This window comes from Psammomys obesus, unplaced genomic scaffold, assembly GCF_907164565.1.
Source record: "Psammomys obesus unplaced genomic scaffold, mPsaObe1.curated_primary_1811, whole genome shotgun sequence".
Classification (NCBI taxonomy): domain Eukaryota; kingdom Metazoa; phylum Chordata; class Mammalia; order Rodentia; family Muridae; genus Psammomys; species Psammomys obesus.
In genome coordinates this window covers 3,557,902-3,578,036 of record NW_026596088.1, presented here as the reverse complement: position 1 = coordinate 3,578,036, position 20,135 = coordinate 3,557,902, and the positions used below count along the sequence as shown (strand labels likewise).

Here is a 20,135-nt window from a genome sequence, read left to right as displayed (position 1 = left end):
TTGCATCTCCCTGATGACTAAGAATGTTTAACATTTTTTAAAGTGTTTCTCTGCCATTCAATATTCCTCTATTGATAATTCTCTGTTTAGCTCTGAACCCCATTTTTTAATTGGATTACTTGGCTTGTTGGTGTTTAACTTATTAAGTTCTTTATATATTCTGGATATTAACTGTCTATCAGATATGGGGTTGGTGAAGATCGTTTCCCAATCTGTAGGTTGCTGTTTTGTTCTGATGACAGTGTCCTTTGCTTTACAGAAGCTTTTCAGTTTTATGAGGTCCCATTTACTGATTGTTGCTCTTAGAGCCTGTGCTTTTGATGTTCTGTTCAGGAAGTTGTCTCCTGTGCCAATGAGTTCCAGGGGAGCATGGGTTGTCTCTGGCATGCACTCAGTGGCAGACTCTCTGATTACCTCTCCCTGGGGGTTGCCCTTTGCCAGGCTACAAAGGAAGACAATGCAACCAGTCCTGATGAAACCTGATAGGCTAGGATCAGACAGAAGGGGTGGAGGACCTCCCCTATCAGTGGACTAGGGGAGGGGTATAGGAGAAGAAGAGGGAGGGAGGGATTGGGAGGAGATGAGGGAGGGGGCCACAGCTAGGACAAAGTGAATAAATTGTAAAAACAGAAAACAAAAAACAAAAAAAAAACCCCAATAAATAAATAATTAAAAAAATAATAGCATTTTAACCTGAGATGGAGACCATAGTACTAACTGTAGGTTGTATGGAGAATAATTAAATAATTAACACAGCATATGTAAAAGTGAAGCTGGTTCCCTTAGTCATTCAAAAAATACTTACTAAGTGACTACTATATCCTAGGACCCATATAGGGACCCAGTGTTAGCACAGAGGACAAGAACACATAGAATCAGCACGAAGTTTACCTTTTTTACACTCGTGGAAGGACGAGAGACAATGACTTCCAGCTATTGCTTGAGTCGTGTTTGAACAGCCCATTGTGCTAATGCAGGTACTATTTCAATCCCTCCTAGGAAAGAAACTGGCTGAGAATGAACAGCAGACAAGAGCATAGTTAGGAGCTGAGTCTTTGTTGATCTGTCCTCTAAACCAGTGTCTTCAACCTGGAAGACATGTTAATTAGAGCAGAAGTGTTGTATGAGGCCAGGATGCTCAGATACCCCATACATTCTGGGAGGGTAGTTCATTCCAGTCAAACCCATGGGTAGTGTGCCTTGAGAACCTAGAGGGACGCTCATATCTGAGTGCATCTTGCTTTCCCAGAGGAGGGCAGAATCTTCCTGAGTCACTGTGATAATGGTTGTTTAGAGCACTTAGCGTATGCCCCAGTCCTTGTTTGTTCTCCAGAAATGTGTGTGTACTATATACTGAGGAGTCCTAAAGGCTCCCAAGATTATATAGCATGTATTAACCATAAAGACACATCATATTAATAATTCTGTGAACTATCAAAGAGGTCCCTGAAGCCATATAAAACCCTGGGTCTCATGTTCTAAAAAGCATAATTTATGGGTTTATTCAAAGACAGATCAACGGTTTTAGTAGTGATTTGGGGAATGAAATGGGGAGAAATTTATTCAGAGAGGAGGGAACCAGAAAAAATGTCAGGAAAGGGTTGATATTTGGCTTAGGTACCAGAGAGTAAGTAGGGGGTCAATTTACTATATACTTGCCAATTTACTATATCTCAGGCGTTGGGTGTTTATTTTTATCCTGATGATTTTGTGTCATTCTTACTGTATTAAATATGTATGTTTTCCATAGGAGAGAATGGGTTTCACTAAGGTTGACATGTGAGTAAAATAAGGAATAGGAGCATGTCTTTCCTCTTTTGTAGCCTGTCTTATCCAAAGCTCTTCTCAGGCTGTAGTTTCTCCTCTATGGAGACCCATGTGTGTGTGTGTGATGTGTGTGTGTGTGTGTGTGTGTGTGTGTGTGTGTGAGGCATGCGTATGCAGATGTGCATACATGTGAATGGGAGCAGGGGATCACCCTGGGAGTTCTTCCTTGGGAGCTGTTCACCCCTCCTCCCTCTCTCTTGCTCCCTTTTCCTCCCTCCCCTGTTGGTCTAGAGCTTTTCAGGTAGGCTAGGGTAGGGGGCCAGAGAGTCCCAAGAATCTGTCTTTCTCACCCTGACTTTCTTACCCAGTGCTGAGATTTCAAGTATGTGCCACCATTCCTGCATTTTTCATGTAGGTTCTAGTGATCAGACCCATTGCTTGCAAAGCAAACTTTTGCCCGCTGAGCTAAACACACCATTCTGGAGCCTCAGTTTCTTGAGGAAGATCTGTCTGGGCATGGCTAGTTTTATGAGATGAGCTGAATTCTATTGCTGACTGGCATATACCTAATGAAGTTTAGCAACAGGCTGGCAGGTGGGGAGAAATGAAAACATAGCTGTAGTTTACTAAACAAGGAGACTCAGAAAGACAAAACCCACCATGTTCTCCTTTGTGCACAGATTCCTAGCCTGCAATGTGTGCCTGTGTCTATCTACATAGTAGTAAATAGGGCTAAAACCTAAACATCTAGAAAAGAGGTCATGACAGACTGAGAAAAGGTAGTGAGGAAGGAGACAGAAGGAGCAAAATGACTCATGGGACAAGAAAGAAGATGCTTGGGAGGTGCAAGTTACAAGTGGGGTTAGAGAATAGAGGAGATAGGAGAGATTCTACCAAAATACATTTTGTTTGAAAAGTGATACTTATATCCAGTATTTACACATTTTAAAATAAAAATAAGTTAACAATAAAGCACATCTGATTTAAAGTCAAGCTAGTCTCTGTTTAGACCTCAGCTCTGCCAATTCTAAGCTGCAGAACTATAGCATAAACAGCTTGTACCTCTGACCCTCAATATTGACATCTTTTTTTTTCTCATAAAGGAAAACATTTAATTGGGGCTGGTTTACAGGTTCAGAGGTTTAGTCCATTATCATCATGGAAGGAGACATGGCAGCATCCAGGCAGACATGGTGCCAGAGAAGGAGCTGAGAGTTCTACATCTTAATCCACAGGAAGCAGAAAGAGACTGTATCACACTGGGTATAGTTTAAGCATAGGAGGGTTCAAAGCCCACCACAACAGTAACACACTTTCTCCGGTAAGGCTACAACTCCTAAGAGTGCTACTCTCTCTGAGCCTGGGGGTGGGGGAGGGTCAACTGCATTCAAACTACCACAATGACCAAAAGCAATTTTTAGAGGAAAGGGTTTATTTTGCTTATACTCCCATATCACAGTCCATCATTCAAAGGAAGCCAGATCAGGGACTGAAGAAGAGAATGTGGAGGATTGCTGGACAACTGGCTGCTTACTGGCTTCTTCAGTTTACTTCCTTTTACCGTCTAGAACCACCTGCTGAGGGCATAGAACCGCCCACAGTGGGCTGATCCCATCCATACCATTCATTAAGGCAATATGCCATAGATCTGTCAGAGGTCCAGTCTTTTTTTTTTTTTAACTTTTTATTGATTCTTGGTTGAGTTTCACATCATTCATCCCAGTCCTACTCCTCTTCCTGTCCCCTCATATCTGTCCTATGCTCTTACAACCTCCCCGCCCCCAAAATAAAACACACACACAAACAACAACAAACCAACAAAAGCTTTGGAAAACATCTCATTATGGAAGCTGAAGTGTGTCACAGTGTGTCTCATAGCATATCCCTCTGTCCACACATCTTCACTTGCAAATGTTCACTGCAATGAGTCATTGGTCTGGTTCAAGATCTCTGGCTTCTGTGACACCATCAGTATTGGATCCTCACCAGGACTCTTCCTAGTTGTCTTTTTGTTGCTCGGTGTCATGGAGATTCTGAAACTTTGGAAGAGCAGGACTGGGCCTTTCACATGCCCCAACCATTTGCAGATGCTATAGATTTTGCAGTGGGCCACCTTAGAGCCCTGGGTGGTCGCAGACCTGGTCAGTCCCCCATCTCTCCCTTCTCTGCACCACCAGTACAAGCTCTCCAGCACTGCTCTGGCTAGACCGCCCATTCCCGCCATCAGCAGGAGGTAGGGTCAGCTCTCCTGCTCTCATACGTTTGGGGCCAGCTCACTGGCACCCACACCTCTAGTTGCCCAGTCAAGGTACTTGGCCTACATCCTGTGAAGGTATGGGACAGCTATCTACCTCTCACACCCTTGGGGCTGGCTCGCCAGTACCTTTGCCATCAGGGTCAGCTCTACTGTGTTGCCTAGGCAAAGGGCAACACTGTTCTCCCCAGTGTGGCCAGCAGTGAGAGATGGGGACAACTCTTCAGGCCACTGTGTTGCTGGAGGGGCATTGCCAGTTCTGCACAGCTCCTGGACATCCAGGTGGTCCCCCGTGGCTGCCTCGATGGGGAATATCCCCATGTTCTCTGGTTGTAATATGAGCAACAGACACAAACATTTGACTCTAGCTGGTGCAGAGCTGTGGACTCAGACATGGCCCTCAGCCGCAGCTCGTGCTGGGATCTCACCGTGGCCACAAGGTGTCAAGGTCACTCACAAGAGGCTACTTACTCCTTTCCACCCTCGAATCCCTAGTTCCATCTTTCTTCACGATACTCAAGCTGCACCACTTCTTCTTTTTTTTTTTTCCTTCCATCAGACCACCACATACTCATACATTGTGGTGGCTTCAGCAGCAGGCTGGCCCTGAGGCTGGCAGGCTCATGGGTGCCATGCTCCATCCATGCTGTGTGGTGTGTTAGTAAGCAGGTGTTTATGGCCTAGGGATAGAACAGCTTTGGTCACAAGGACAGGCATCAAGCTAGAAAGAGCATAGGACTGCCATCTGCCTTGCCCTTGACTGAGACAAGACCACCACTACCAACAAGGTGTCTCTTTGCCCATTGCCAGGGGCTAGTATTGACATCTTTGAAAATGGCTAATGGAAGACACTGCTGTGAGCATCAGATGAAACTTAGCTGCGGCAGGCCTGGAATGCATTTTCCATGCTCTTTACTAACTCTTTTCCTCAATCATCACTTTGCCATGGCTGTATTGAAGGACACATCCCTTGTCTTTTTTTTTTTTTTTAAACATGTTCTCGTGTGGTTTTGTTTGCTTTTTAGGTCCCTCAGATCACATTAACATGTCTCATAAGCTAATGTTGTTTTTTTTCCCGGTTGTTTCTCTTTTTTTTCTTTTTGAATTTATTTATTTTTATTCTTTTAACTTTTATTAATTACACTTTATTCACTTTGTATCCCCCTCCTCCCCTTCGAATCCCACCTCCCTTTCCCTTCTTCATGCATGCCCCTCCCCAAGTCCACTGATAGGGGAGGTCCTCCTCTCCTTCCTTCTGATCCTAGAATTGTGTGATAGAAGTGGGAAATAGTAAGATCTGGAGAGGACAGGAGCTCCACAAGGAGAGCAACAGAACCAAAAAATTTGAACACAGGGGTCTTTCCAGAGACTCATACTCCAACCAAGGACCATGCATGGAGATAACCTAGAACCCCTGCACAGATGTAGCCCATGGCAGTTCAGTGTCCCAGTGGGTTCCATAGTAATGGGAAGAGGGACTGCCTCTGGCATAAACTGATTGGCCTTCTCTTTGATCACCTCCCCCTGAAGGGGAGCAGCCTTACCAGGCCACAGAAGATGACAATGCAGCCACTCCTGATGAGATCTGATAGACTAGGATCAGAAGCTAATGTTTTTATCCAGCTGTGTTCTGCTTCATCTCTCATTGTCAGCATTATTTGGTGAAGAGTGACTGTGTATGCTTTCAAAGAATCTGGAACAAGATTTGACCCTTAGCAGGTGAGCAAGAAATGCTTGGTGGATGGATGAAGTTTTTCAGCGAGCTCTTTCACCTTAAAGCACATTGACTACTTCTTTTATTTTTGTCTCTTCACAATCTTGACAGCATCTTTCATGAATGTACTTTTTAAACTTTTTTATTTTCTAATGCCTGATTTTGTTGGGTGACCAGAATCTGCGTTTATGAGCCCGGATGCCAAGTTGGCACTGACAGGCTGTTGCCTGTGTCCCCTTCGCCGCTCACTACCTGTCAGTCCCTGTCAGTGATAAATTTCTTGCAAGCAACCTTGGTTATGCAGAGAATTATTTTTTTCCAATCCTTTAATGTGGAATGTGCTGATTAATAGTTCTTTAAACACTTTTGGGGGTCTAGTTTCCACCTGTTTGCTGTTGTGACACATGGAAATGTGGTGTGATTAAGACTCTCATGTCATTACTTGCAAAGCCCCTGGAGGGACTCTAATTTACATATTTGTCCGTTAAAGAGAGCAGCAGGCATGTGGCTGGCCATGCAGAGTGGGCACTCTGAGTGGCTCAGATACGTTTACTTAGAATGAAGAGGAATTCAATCTTCTTGACTTGGTTAGAGCAAGCCCCAAGCTGTGCTGCTAAGTAAATAATGAGCCACCTGCTCACCAGGAGCCTTTATCTTCCCATTAAGAGACAAGCTGGCATTGAGATTTGGGTTCAGAGGAACGAAGGCTTACTAATGGGGAAGAGGGACACCGGACATGTCTTTGAGGACGCCTGACCTCAGGACTGATCCCTCAGAGCTCTGTGTTTCCTGCAACCTAGGCCATTAGCCTCCCTTAAACCGTTTAATACTTCCAAATGGTGTTTCACATTGTACTGCCATTGCACACTGAGCTAACAACTCCTGCCTGGGTTGTGTGTGTGTGTGTGTGTGTGTGTGTGTGTGTAGCTTTGTATTGTGACACTCCACTTCAAACGCTTTCTTTCTGACCCTGCCCCTATTCAACTCATTCTTCCAAAAGTAGTTCAAATTAGGACTTAAAAACACAATAGTTTTGATTACACTTATCACATAAGAGCTTACAGCTCTTCAATGCCCTCCTTATTCTCTTCAGGTTGTCACTCAACTCTTTAGCGTCAATGCTTATCTTAAGAGGTTGGAGTCAGGTAATGTGACTTAGTTCACAGAAGGAACTTGGGAATTTCTAGAATATAATAAATTTAGATGAAAGTTGGCCAATAGTGGTGTCTATTGGATAGACTAGCTATTGTTTGGCAATGGTATTGTTTAGATTTGATGGTTGGTTGTTGCTGGTAATGGTTGTTGGTACTAGTAGTTGCTCATAATGATTTTGATAGCTCAGATAGTTGTTGACTCTCTGCAGTTTCCTTTATGTGGTGGTTGTTTGTGGTGGTGCCTAATTCTCTATAGGGGCTATTCAGTGAAGGGGCAAATGGTTGTGGTGATGAATAGCTTTGGTGGCAATGTCTGCTTGTTTGTGGTGACTGCAATGCTGTATGGTTAGGTGAGAGGGTGGCTGACTTATTGCGTTTTCTGTGAGGATTTGTAGTGTTTGATTCAATGTGATAATGATGCATAGCTGGGGGGTTTTGTCTTTATCCTACATACTCCTAGTATTCTTATTTATTTATTTCAATGTATTCTCGTTATATATCCTCACTGAACCTCCTTCCCTCAACTCTTTCCCCCTATCCCTTTCCCCTAGTCCACTGAAAGGAGGAGTTCTCCTCCTCTGCCATCTGCCCGTGGCTTATCAAGTCTCATCAGGACTATTTGGATTCTCTTCTTCTGTGGCCTGGCAAGGCTGCATTGCCAAGGACAAGTGATCAAAGAGCAGGCAACCAAGTTCAGTAATGCATAGTTGTAATGGTTGCTTTTCTATGGTGATGGCCAGTTGTTTGGGGTGACTATGTTATTCAGTTGTTGCTGATGACTAGTTGTGTTATGGTTTGGTTGGCTGGGTATGATACACGCAGGCTTATGAGCTCACACAGTTTAAATTTAAGGTCTGAGTCTCCAAGTGTGCTCATTCAGCTAACCTTGTGACAAAGAGATGCTTACAGTGTGAAACTGTACACATGAAAATTTACTCAGTGTGAACTTATGCTCGTGACCTGGAGCTTCAGCCCATACATTAAATTCTACCTTGTTTTATTTGCCCTTGGCATCTTAAAAAATATGATAGTTTCCTCTAATTTGCAACTTCCAGTTCTCTTTATTTTTTTTTAGATTTCACATGCACTGGATAAAATTTCTCTTTCCCATCTTAGTCTCCAGCAAAACTACTGGCTCCAACTCTATGGACCATTCAGACTATATATTTTAACTCAGAACATTCAACATCTACACATCAAATTCTGAAGAATACGGGTAGCCATTTTCTTCAAATATGGAACAGACAAATGTCAGGATCATAACTGCGTTGGCATGAAAGTCTTTTCAGAGCACGTCTTGCTTGTGCAATGGTTCCTTCAAGGGATGTTGTGAAGGGGGCCCAGCATGGGCACATGTAGACTCATGATGAACAGCAGGAATTGACTTCCACCTCCAAGGTGCTTCCCAGAAGGCCCGTGGCTAAAACCTGAGAGTGCCTCTCAGAGAAAGTATATATGAAGGAGGAACTGAAGAGATTTAGGAATGAAAATGGAGCCATTGACATCTGCATACTGTCAACGGTGGCTTCAATCTGGGTGAGAAAGTATAGCTTTTCACCCCATGCCAGCTGAGAGCAGATGGCTAATGACCCCGAGAGTACTGATGGAGAGTATATGTAGCATGATATTTTGCAGGTCTGGTGTAGGTGGAAGGTTTGGTGCAGCAGAAGGAATGTTCAGGTTAACTGTTGGAAAAGTGACCAAAGGCAAATTGTCAAGGCTGAGAATCTGAAGAGCACATGAAAGACAAGATGCTTGGAGGAAAGAAGATAGAAGCTCGTGTGTGCTGAATGCAGTTGGCATCCACACACTTGCTCTTCTTTTATCCCTGGGGCTAATTTACCATTTGAAAACTAAGTTATTTGAGGCCAGTGATTTTGTCTTTTGTTTTTAAATTCCACCTTTTCTGAGATGACAGAGGACAGATGGCTTGGTTTTTTTATTGTTGTTGCTGTTCCTGTTTTTTTTTTTTTTTGACTCAATGGGTTGGGAATCCTCATTCTTTATAATATCTATTCTTGACTAAGAAAACCCTGGATTAGAAGAGGCACACTTGAGAGTGTGTCTATGAGAACACCTCCAGCAATGGCCGGAACATAGAATAGCAACTGAGCAGGGAAGACCTGCCATGAATGTGAGTGACACCGTAGAACGAGGGCCAACTTGGAACCAAGGCATGAGGAAGAAGCTCTTACCATAGCCTTGTCTCTCCTGACCTTCATGATGTGGGTAGACGTGAACCCTCAGATTGATGCTCTATCTGACCACAGGCCCAGAAGAACAGAACCAACTGACATAAAACCATAGACTAAAATTAACCTTTCTTCTTTGAAGTGTATTTTCTTAGGTGTCTGTCAGAGTGGGGAAAAGCTGACTGACTTGCCCTCCAGACTTAGACTATTCCACCATATATCTCTGTTATTCAGTTGTTCATAGACAAGTAGGACTCCTCTCTGGAAGGGCTCTAAGAGTGTTGTGGGAAAATGCAGAGGGAAGTTTTCCTCCATCAGACTCATGATAGACAAACCATTTTTCACCATCATTTCTACCAATTCTTACTTTATAATAGAGTTATTAGGCCTGTTACGAAGTAACATGGTGCATCAGATCCATTAAAAATCTTATCAAGTGACAGTTTCTCCCCTCTCTGTGACTTTCATAATTACATTGTTAATTATTTTGAGGAAAAAAAAGACCCTGAAACTAATGTAGGTTTGTTGAGAAATTTTCCTCAGATCACACAGCTGTGAAAGCAGGATTAGAATTGGACCTATATATCTGGCCCATAATGTAATATTCTCCTGGAGATTAAGAATTGGGTAAATTGCCTGTAATCTCCCAGGATGTGCTTGTTTGTGACTTCAGAGTCATCAATCATTCATTGAGCTGTGCCCGTGTTGGACAGCATTCTCCAAGATGTAGGGCCAAAAAGACATTTAAAAGATGGTTGCATATAAAGCATCCCGGGCTTCCTGGAAGATCATTCTTTCTCTCCACTCTGCAGAGAAATGTGGAAAGGGTACACTAGATTTCTCACAGGAATAAGATCCTTCTCAATAGTGGATAAGACCCGAAGAGCTGAGCACATAAAAGCAACCGGATTCATAAAGGTGACCTGCAAATCCTACACTGCTGCACAGCAGGGCTCCCCGTGGAGACCCCGGGGGGGCTGTGGAGAAGATTTGTGCCGCCATCCAAAGGGCATGTGATCATAAATAATCATAAGAGATTTTAATTTGGGGCTGCTGAGCCTCCAAGCAACAACAAAGACTCGCTAAAACTGAGTTATGGGAAGAGATTGCACAATGCCTGAAAAAGCTGGGGAACTCTGTCTCCCTGTCCCTGAAAGTGCACTGAGAGACACTGAAGAGTCCACAGAGGGATGAAAGCACACAGTGCCCTCAGATACTTGATTTACTAGGGGAGGTTAAGAAGTCATCCCTGGATGCTAACTCAGCACATAGTCTCTCAAGAATTCCTTAAATTTCCCTGTTGTTTCTCTTCTGCACACTCAGGTTTGAGAACTGCTTTAATGTGGACTAGAGAAAGACACAGTAGTGCTTACATGCAGATGACTGGACATTTTAGTCAAACTGCCTTCAAGGCAACCGATCCTTAACAAGGAGAGGGACACTCAGGAATTGGAATGTTCTTCTCCTTGCTTGTGATGTTCATTCTTGGTATTAAAAGCCTGTAGCATTACTGCACACTTTCAAATGTGCTGTTAGATGAATTAATCAATAGCTTCATTAAAAGCATCTAGCAATAATCTGGCACATAATTAATAGGCAACTTAGTATAAATCTTACCTGATGAGATCTACACATCCTTTTGAAAACAGCAGATAGCGTGGTCTCTTGTTCTCTTCTGTTCCAAGAAAGTATTGGCTGTTATCTTTAATCTTTCATATCCTTGAACAGTGGCTTTACAATATATTAGATCCACAATGATGCTACCCTATTTCTGGTTTTAGGGACATATGGAAAAAGTGTAGATTGAGGCAGGGTTCCACAAAGCTTCAGAGAGAGATACAGGGTAATGCAGCATATGGTGGACAATCACTAGCATGAAGCCAGCAATAGAACATTCACATTTGACCTTTCAAAGGGCTAGGAATCCCCCGACAGAGGAATATTTGAGGTGGATAAAAAGTTGGCATTTACTAAGTTCCTTCTCTACTAAAAACTTCACCCATATGCAGTTCTCGCCAAGGGTACTAAGTATAAGTGAGATCACAGAAGCACACTTTTCTAAGACAGTTTTGATGTATAGACTGATAAATGTACAAATAGAAAGATTGTTGGACTGGTTCATGGCAGAGAAAGAAGCAAAGGGTCAATATCCCTTCCTATTGAGACCAAACCCAACACTTAATGATATCGAAGGCTACCTTCAGTTGTGGTTTAGACTAACAGGCAATGTAGAGATCCCGAGACCAAAGGGCACAAGACACTCAATGAGAGTTGTATTTGAGGATTGTTCCAACCAGTACCGGGGAGCCTCGTCAGTGGCTGTAGAATCCTTAAACTCACAGATACTCAGTTAGGTAGATCCAATCATCACTTATTTTATAAATGAGGAAATGAAGACAGTGCAACCAAATAACTTCTCAGGTCAAATACCAGGTATATATTGCTGAACTGAAGCTTGAAGGCAGGGAGTGATATCAAACTTTTAGGTCAACACTGAAGTTAACGCTGCTCCTGTAGCTGATACAAGAAAATTCAAAAGAAAAAAAAATTTACCTTTGTAAACACATACATGCATACATGCACACATACATACAATAGCTATTTGCTAAAGGACAGTGACCTTCTGGCTATTGGGAATGGAGTCATGAGCAGGACCAACACATATCTCTTCCTCAAGGAGTGAATATTCTAAGGTGGTAGGCATAGAAGTCAATGGAGATGCATGTTTAGAAACTGGAGGATGAAGGGGTTAGCCTATTCCAGTCGGAAGAGGGGGCTTCCTGAAAAAGTAGATGGCTGCCATAAGCCATCTACCATCCTCTTCATTATCCTCTACTCTCCATTATCCGATTCTTGCAACAGTGATGCCAGCAAGTCATTATTCCCACCATCATGTAAAAAGGTGATGGTTATACACTGAGCGCTGACTTCAAAGTCAAAGTCACAGAGCAGGGGTGCATATGAAAACGTTCTTGGGCAGTCACTGTACAGGGCCCTCCCTCTAAGATTCCTTCCCCCCTCAAATCTGATTCTAGGCCAGATTCTGTCTCAGCTTCCTGGACCTTCTGAAGATGACTTTCTTATTTGCCTTAGGTTTTCAGGACTCAGGACTCTTAGTGAGTAATGAGTCACCCCGTACACCTTCCTTTCCTTCTGCTATAAACTCATAGAGCAAAGGTATAATAATGAAAAAAAAAACAAAAACCTTTTGGCTCAGGCTCATGAAAAGTAGCCCTGATGTATTATTTTCAAGCCTTATAAATCTCCCTCACCTGAAATGGAATCATTAGTACAGTCCTAAGAGAAATTTATTTGAACTGCCACCTGGCATCATAAAGAGCTTTGTTCTTCCCATGATTCCTTCATTAGTGTTCTCCTAGTTATAAATTACCTCAGGAGATCCTCATGATTGTGTTAATACTCTGACAAAGTAGTCAAGGAAGTTATTATCACCCCCATTTTGCAGATGGGCTCATCCTAAAAGTGGTATCTCTCTAATTCCACAAGGCTCAAAGGCTAGAGATGAGGAGCTGGACCTCATCTGTTCTCAGCTCTGTAAGTGAAACGACCCCCTCCCCAGTGATTGAGGATCACAGCCTGTGTGTCATCCTTGTCTGTGTCCCTCAATGCCCATATAAAGGCTGTGGGAAGATTCTGTTGATTCTGGTTTGTGTTTGCAGCCCACTTCTCAACATCTCCTGTTCCAGTCATTGCCCACTTAAATGGCTGCCAGTTTTCCATCCTCATCCCTTCTCCCATCTCTAACCCATCCCTTCACAGGAACTGAGGGGAAAGCTAAAAGAAAATGGCAACTTTACATCTTCCCTTGAAGGCTTGCTTGTTCTAATGAGATTTAAACCCTTGTGGCCTTTTCCACTTGCCAAACCCACCTTCTAGCTGCTTATACTATTCCCATTTGGCTATTTTTTGTTTCCTTGAATTGAAGACTAAACATTAATCACTTGGCTTCCTGAAATACTTCTGCTTCTGTTTTTATATGTGTTTTTTTTTTCTTTTACAGATTTAAGTTTGTCAGTCACCGTAACAGGGCTGCTGCTGAATATGCCAGCCTCCTTTACCTCCCCCACTATTCTTTCGTTGTAACTTCCTGGTGTATTTGCAGATGTTCAATGGTTTGTCCTGGCACACCCAACAGCCATCTGGATTGTGGCTTCCAGGCAGGTAAACTGCTGAAAATGTCTTGGGCTTGAGAGGTGGTGGTTGAACACATGGAGAATTAGTACACGTCAAGAAATGGGCAAACGGGAGTACAGCATTGTATTATATTATGCTAGATGATTGTTCCACTGCGTTTCTGGCGGGCCTGGATAAATTTTGCTGTGCACTTACTTGCATAGTGTCTCCACGTAATGGTTCCTCAACAAGTGTTTATTACATCAGTGAGTGCACAGAAGTGAGGCAGTGCTTGTGTGTGTTTTACTTTTAGATTTTACAGCCTTTTATTTCTTTTAATTTTTCATAACTAAGTAACAAACTTATAATTCTCTATACTCCACATCTGATCTCTTTTCTAATGTTTTCTTTATTTCCCTTGGAAGTATGTTTATACTCCTTATAGAAAAAAAAAAACATTCTTTTGAAATCTGGCAATAAGGCTCGCTACAATAACATGGGTTGCTTTACAGCCTTTTGATATTAGTTACCATCTTTAAGGATATAAGAACAGATGGGGTATGTTACAAAGCTGAATCCTTCTTGCAGGCATTCAGAACTTGCAGACAGGGAAACGGTTCAGACCACGGTAGGAGAGAGGGTATGTCATTTCAACAAATATTCATCCTAAGACTTGTCACAGGGCATTTAAAAGTTGGAAATCATATGGAAGTCCAGCCTTTGTAAATTCTTATGGCTCTAGCAGAGCAGGGGATTTTTTTTAAATTAAGGACACCTGCAGTGCCACTATGACCCAGAATGCCTATTTCTGATGCTTCCATCCTACTGGGTTTTAGTTCCATAATGCTTGGAATTCTCATCGGGGATGTAGAAAAAAGACTTTGGGGTTTCTGTTGGAACCATCATGATTTCCATCCTTCCTCCACTCGCTCTCTTCTTCCTGTCATCTTTCTCCCAGCTGTTCGTTCCCCTTTTCTTTTCATCCACTCCCTCATTCTCTAACAAAGCAAGCAAACCAAAACAGCACTCCTGAGACTGTGTTCCTGTGGGTTATTCATGACCTGAAAGGTAGGAAACCATCCTCCCTCTACCTGACAGTCGCCATGCATTAGGGCTACCTGTACACTGTTGAATGCTTTAGTTTTATTTTTTTGTTGTTTTGCTCATTATCATTATTGAGTAGAAAGGAGTTAAAAAAAACCTAAGTATTTACTTAGTACTGACTGGGTATCTGGTTTTGCATTTGTTTTGCTTTGCTGTACGCTGGTGTACACTACTCAAGGGATAGAGCACTTGTTTAGCATGTACATTGTCTTTGACTTAATCTCCAATATTTAAAAAAAATGGGGGGGGGTCACTCATGTAGTAGCCAGGAAGTTTCCAGTTACTGGGCAAGGGGAAGAGAGGTTTGCACCACAAGGAGGCCGGGAGCTGGGAATGATCCAGGCTCTGACGTCTAAAGTTTCTAAGATTGCTTTGGGTCCAAAGATTCACCACGGAGAAGTTGAAAGAACATAAATAATCATGAATGGGCACGGCACATTACAGCTAGGGGTACAAAGTAGCACTCAGTCATATCCCCACACCCAACCACAAGGGATTCTGGGGCATGTAGTCTAGTTAAAGTCAAGGAGGAAAAACTGTTTTTTTTTGGTGTGTGGGGGGGACAGCTAACTTCCTTTTGCCAATCAGAGCATAACACTGAAATAACCAATTATTTTTATTTATTTTCTTATTTTTGTTTAAATTTTTTTGTCAGATGGAGCATCTGGTTCAAATTTAAGCCCACAGGATCCCAACTCCAGTTCTCTTCTGGGAATTATAATTCTTATAATTATAACCTAATGAATGAAAAGGTTCCCTTCTTAAGTTCACAATACAGTCAATACAACTTGATACATAGCACATGTGGGTTGAATATAGACAGAAGTCACACTGGCTACATTGTAAGATGCAGTTTTCTCTATTTGATACCAATGAGTGAGCCTTTTGTTGAACAGTCAGAATCTCTGCTCACCTCTCTCACACAAACACCCATACCCTAACCCCTCTTTAATGAATCCAGCACCGCCTTCTCTAGCAATTGCTTCAGGCAATTACCATTTGATGTTGACAGTTTGACAGTTCACCTTTCTCTGGTGTATCACATTTCCTTATGTATCCTGTGTCTTTCATCTCTGAAAAACAACAGAGATTGTTGTTTACCATTGTTATGTACCATTTTCTGAGTACAGGTTCTATGTATGTCACTTGGAATGGAGTAAAACAATAGGAACTTTTTTTTTTTTTTTCAGCTGTGAGAACAGCTCATTGGTGGAGTACCCAACGAGCATGTGTGATACTCTAGGTTTGGTTCATACCACTGAAACCAGGAGGAGAGCGGATGTTTTATTTATTTATTTTTTCTTCACATAAAGCCAAAGTAGCTAGTGACACTAGGTATTTACCAATGTCACTAAACCCTTCTTAATGTTTAAAAGGAGGTAAAATAAACCGCCCACTCCACTATTGGGGAGAAAGTACAATTTTTATAAAATGTGCAAATTTGACAATACTCATATAGGCTAGGAATAAAATGTTAGATAGGGAGGCTTTTAGAGATATTTAGATTCTAAAGGGCTATGAAACAGTTTTCTTGAAGAGAGATACACACTGGATACACATATTCAAAGAAAGAATGAGTGTCAATGGCGTAATTACTAGATGACTTGCCCCTTTGGTCAATTGGCTGTGTTGAGTCTTTGGTAGACCTCAGTGTATTCCCTCCTGGGTGACTCCTCCTCCCAAGATGTGAATAAACATCTGCTTTCCAGGGCAGCTGTGATGACTAAAGAAATGGCTCCACCGTTGTAGTCTAGCTTAGGGAAGCCTGGGTGACACAGAGGCAGCCGTCTCTCTGCAGAGCAGGGCGGGAATGTGACAGCTCACAAAACCCATGTCCCTGATCTCCCGCTCAATATGCAGGCAGCTCTTCCGGTCTGAGAGGCCCACTCTACGGCAGCTCTTCCGGTCTGAGAGGCCCACTCTACGGCACTTGTTTACTGCCTCTATCGCCTTTGGGAGGCACCTTGTGAGTCTTGGAACATTCTGAGCTTCCTAAGTTTCATTAGTTTCCTGAAAGTTGTATTTTTTAACTTCCTGCAGCTATGGGCCTCTCTTCTAGAACGTTTCAGTTCTCAGGAAATAACTCCACACCTATCTAAATCTATCAGGAGACAGGTTCTTACTGGAAGCTTGGGAATCCTGCACCTTCTGCCAGTATCCCATCCTAAATTTCATCTGTGCCACTGGAAGCCGAGGATGGCCCTATCTTCTGGACCTGATTAGCAAAGTTCACTAAAGGATAAGAGGATGAGACTGTCTTTTGATAGGTGATCAAAATTACTTTTCCATGCTGGATCCACTTACTAAATGACTCGTGGGTGCAATTTTAGAAGAAAAAAAAAAGTGAGGAGAGACTCCTTCCTGTCTCTTGTCTCTGAGACATTTTTTGTCTGGTTCCCAAGAAAGAAGTAGGAAAACTTTAAATGGGAACACCAAGCAAGATTTAGGCATACTGAGGGAATTTTCTGTAGCAGGGAGATGCTACTAAAGGGCCCCAGCTGCTGAAAAGTGATACCACTCATAGCCCTGGAAGGTATCTGGATGCCAGTCAAGAGCCATCCCTTACTGGGTAAGTCTGCAGGTCTGAGAAATGCTGCCACTCAGACTTCCAGAACAGTAGGTCCCGGCTTGGAAATGATTCCTGTCCACAGCTGAAGTATGGTGTCGCAGAGGCAGAAGAGGCAAAAACAAGTCCCCTTGGCCTACAGTCACTGGTCCAGGCATGCAGATATCTCTTGCAAATTTTCTGTCTGGGGCGGAAGCCTTCAGCATGGGGAGCCATCAAGGCCATCTCCTGAAAACCTCTCCCTGGACCAGAAGCTGTGGTGCTGGAGCAGAGTCTGTCTTCTGACTCCAGCAAGTGTTCTGGTGGGCATTTCTAGGAGCTGCCTTTAGCCGGAGAACCAGGCCCTGAAGTCTTCATGGCTACTTCTTACAAGTACCTCTGCCAAAGTGTTTGTGGAAGCCCAAATGCAGTGAAATTTGTTGAGAACCAACTGGGTCCTGATTGGCTGAGGCGCCACATCTGGCCAATCAGGAAAGAGATGTTGAAAGTTAACATCACTACCCATTGTCATGGTAGTCTTTGTAGCTCATGATCTGTTGGATTTGGGGGGGAATGGTTGGCCATGAACAGAAGGTCAGTATCTGGAGAGAAACTCCACATTGTTTCCTTATCAACAGTATCAGCTCCATCATTAAGGTTTTGACTGAATGGGGCTGGACACGACCCTCAGCCATTTACTCTCATAAACAGTTTTTAGATGATGAATTTCATTTCCTGTCTAAGTATAACCTGCAACTCTTGTTTGCAAAACTTTCTCATCAGTGTTTCTGCTTGTGAATCTGGTTAGATCCTAGAACCTTCCCAAATTATCCCTTGATATCTCAACCCCACCTGGTTGAATCTTCCTCTTCTCTGGGATGGCAGCTTGCTCAGGTCTTTCTTTTGTTCTCTAGGGGAAACCATAGTCATTCTTGGTCTTCCCTTCCACACCTGGAAAGCAGCCTCATCTGTTGGAGATGCAGGGGGCAGCACATCCCTACCCCCACCTCTCCTCTCCTGCTGATTATTTCAACAGCTAGCTAATTGAGCGTCACTCATCAGCCTTTGTTACTTAAATCCTCTGCCTTGCACGACAACAAAATGAACCCACGTATGAGAGGATGGTGATGTTCTTCCTCTCTGCCAGTCTATCAGTGGCTTTTGCTTGTTCACAATAAAAGGACCAGAGTTCATTCACAGGTTGTTGTGCAGGATATTGACTGTGTGGCACCCATGACCCTTTGATCCTCCTTTCCTCCCACCTTCCCTAAACTTTGGTTTAGTCTCATTCTCCTCTGATTTTTACCATCCCAGAAAGACTCACACTTCCAGAATCTCGTGTCTGTCTTCTTCTTGGCTTCCTGCATCCCTATTCGTGTGTCATGTGGAGTTGCCTCTGTCCCACTATATACCATCCAGAGGTAGCATTAAGTTGGATTCTGAGTCAGCTGAGCAGCTGTTTTCTACTAGGACTTAGTCTTTTTAAGTAAGACTAAAAGTAAGACTACTTTTTAAGTTCAGAAAGAGAAGGAGAATAGGCAGAAAGAAAAATAAGAGATGAATAACAATGGATGAACTGTAAAATGAGAAAGATGCCCTGTGAATCTGATTGTTTCCTGTAGTAGAACCCCGACAACACTGTTGATCCATTGTTGCAACCCATCCCAACAGTGTCCCATTCCCTTCCTCTTCCAGGTGTATTCAAGAGCAGTTCCTTATGATCAGTCTTGTATATCTTTCAAGTGAATTGTTTCTAACCATTGGCCAAGAATAGCATGTTGGGACCATGTTGTAAATTATAGCCTAAATTGCATGTGCAAAAGCCGAAGTGGTCAAGAAATGAGCGCTTAAGCATGATGGAGTAACTCACGGGGGCTACGTTCATATTCACGCAGTCTGAACCAACACTCTGATCAGGATAGGACATGGACCAGCATGCCCAGCAACCTTTAGACCAATATGAGAATGCTTGATGGAATAAATGAAGGACTATAAGAGTTCAGTGGTCTCCTCTAAAATTCATTGCCAGAATTTAAGTAGGAGAAAAATCAAACCAAACACTGTGTGCTGGTCCCTTGGCGTAAATGAGGAGGAAGAAAAATCTGTTGGTAGCTATTCCTAAATCTATTTACTCTTGACCTTTCCTGGTTTATCTTCCTCCCTCCTCTCTCCTCTGCTGATATCAAGGTGAATCGTCCGACCTGGTGTGCAAGAACGTGAGCACATCAAGCAGAGAAACATCAGTGCTGCACAGCATGCTCTCTGCTCACCTGTAGCTCTGCTGTTTCTCCATCCCAGTCCTTGCTGATTTTAAATGCTCTTCCCTGTCTGTACAGCTCACACTAGCTGCTCTCATCCCCATTGCCACTGCTCTCTGAGGACTTTCTTATTATCTCTTTTGGCCTCGCAGTGCCTTGAACAGACTCTTGTCTACGTCAGCTCTCATCGCCTTGCCACGTGAGAATAGCTTGGTATTTGTACTCTGCTACTTCTGGCTTAAATCCCAGCCTGGTGACATATAATTTGGTAATTTGGTGACATATAATTTGAGCTGCTTTCTGAGCTCAGCTTTTCTTGGAAAATGGGAATCAGGAGCTCACTTCACATAATTAAGAATTAAAGCATCTGTTGTCCATAGGAGCAATTCCTAGTTACAAGTCTGTACTGTAAAGCATAGGAAATAGGTACTTAATCAAAATGAACACATCTTCCCCTGCTTGCTTACCTGTACAAACATATTCGAGGCAGCAGCAGATGGCCTACTTGCAGTCCTTATAAGATCTTGGATAGGTCACTCAACTGTCTGGTGCATAGTTTCCCTTATGGAATATGAACATCAAGTAATTTTCACCTAGAAGATGATCATAAAGATTAAATGCACTTATTCTCATGAATCTCTTGGACTAGTGCCTGGCATGTAATAGGGTCTCCATAAATTTTAATATTGGACATTTTTGGTCTAGTTAAATTTTAGGTATTCCCAGGGGCTTCCCAAATAGGTTGTGAATTCCTTGTTGCCAGAAACATACCTAGTCATATTGACCTTTATATTCTGGGATTTCATAGAATATCTAGCATACAGTGATCAATCAGAAATTGCTTAGTGCATAGATGCATAGATAAGGGTCAAGCAATGCGTTGAGATGTCCATCCCACCCTATTGGCCCTCTCATTTGCAGAGACTCAGAATAACTTAGGGTAGAAAGACATAACTGTGTTTGTCTCTCACGTGTGTATGGGTGAAAGTCAAAAGATTACATCACAAGGAAGC

The 20,135-nt window shown here is 42.8% G+C and overlaps 1 protein-coding gene and 1 non-coding gene across 2 annotated transcripts in view; one reads left to right on the top strand and one right to left on the bottom strand.

The window, feature by feature from the left end:
* Hs3st4 (heparan sulfate-glucosamine 3-sulfotransferase 4) overlaps positions 1-20,135 on the top strand; it is a 416,738-nt gene that overhangs the window by 369,696 nt on the left and 26,907 nt on the right. The gene's annotated exons all lie outside the window — the stretch shown is intronic.
* Positions 4,693-4,836, bottom strand: LOC129691552 (small nucleolar RNA SNORA48). Its single transcript, XR_008722486.1, has one exon. It is a non-coding gene; the product is annotated as a small nucleolar RNA SNORA48 (small nucleolar RNA).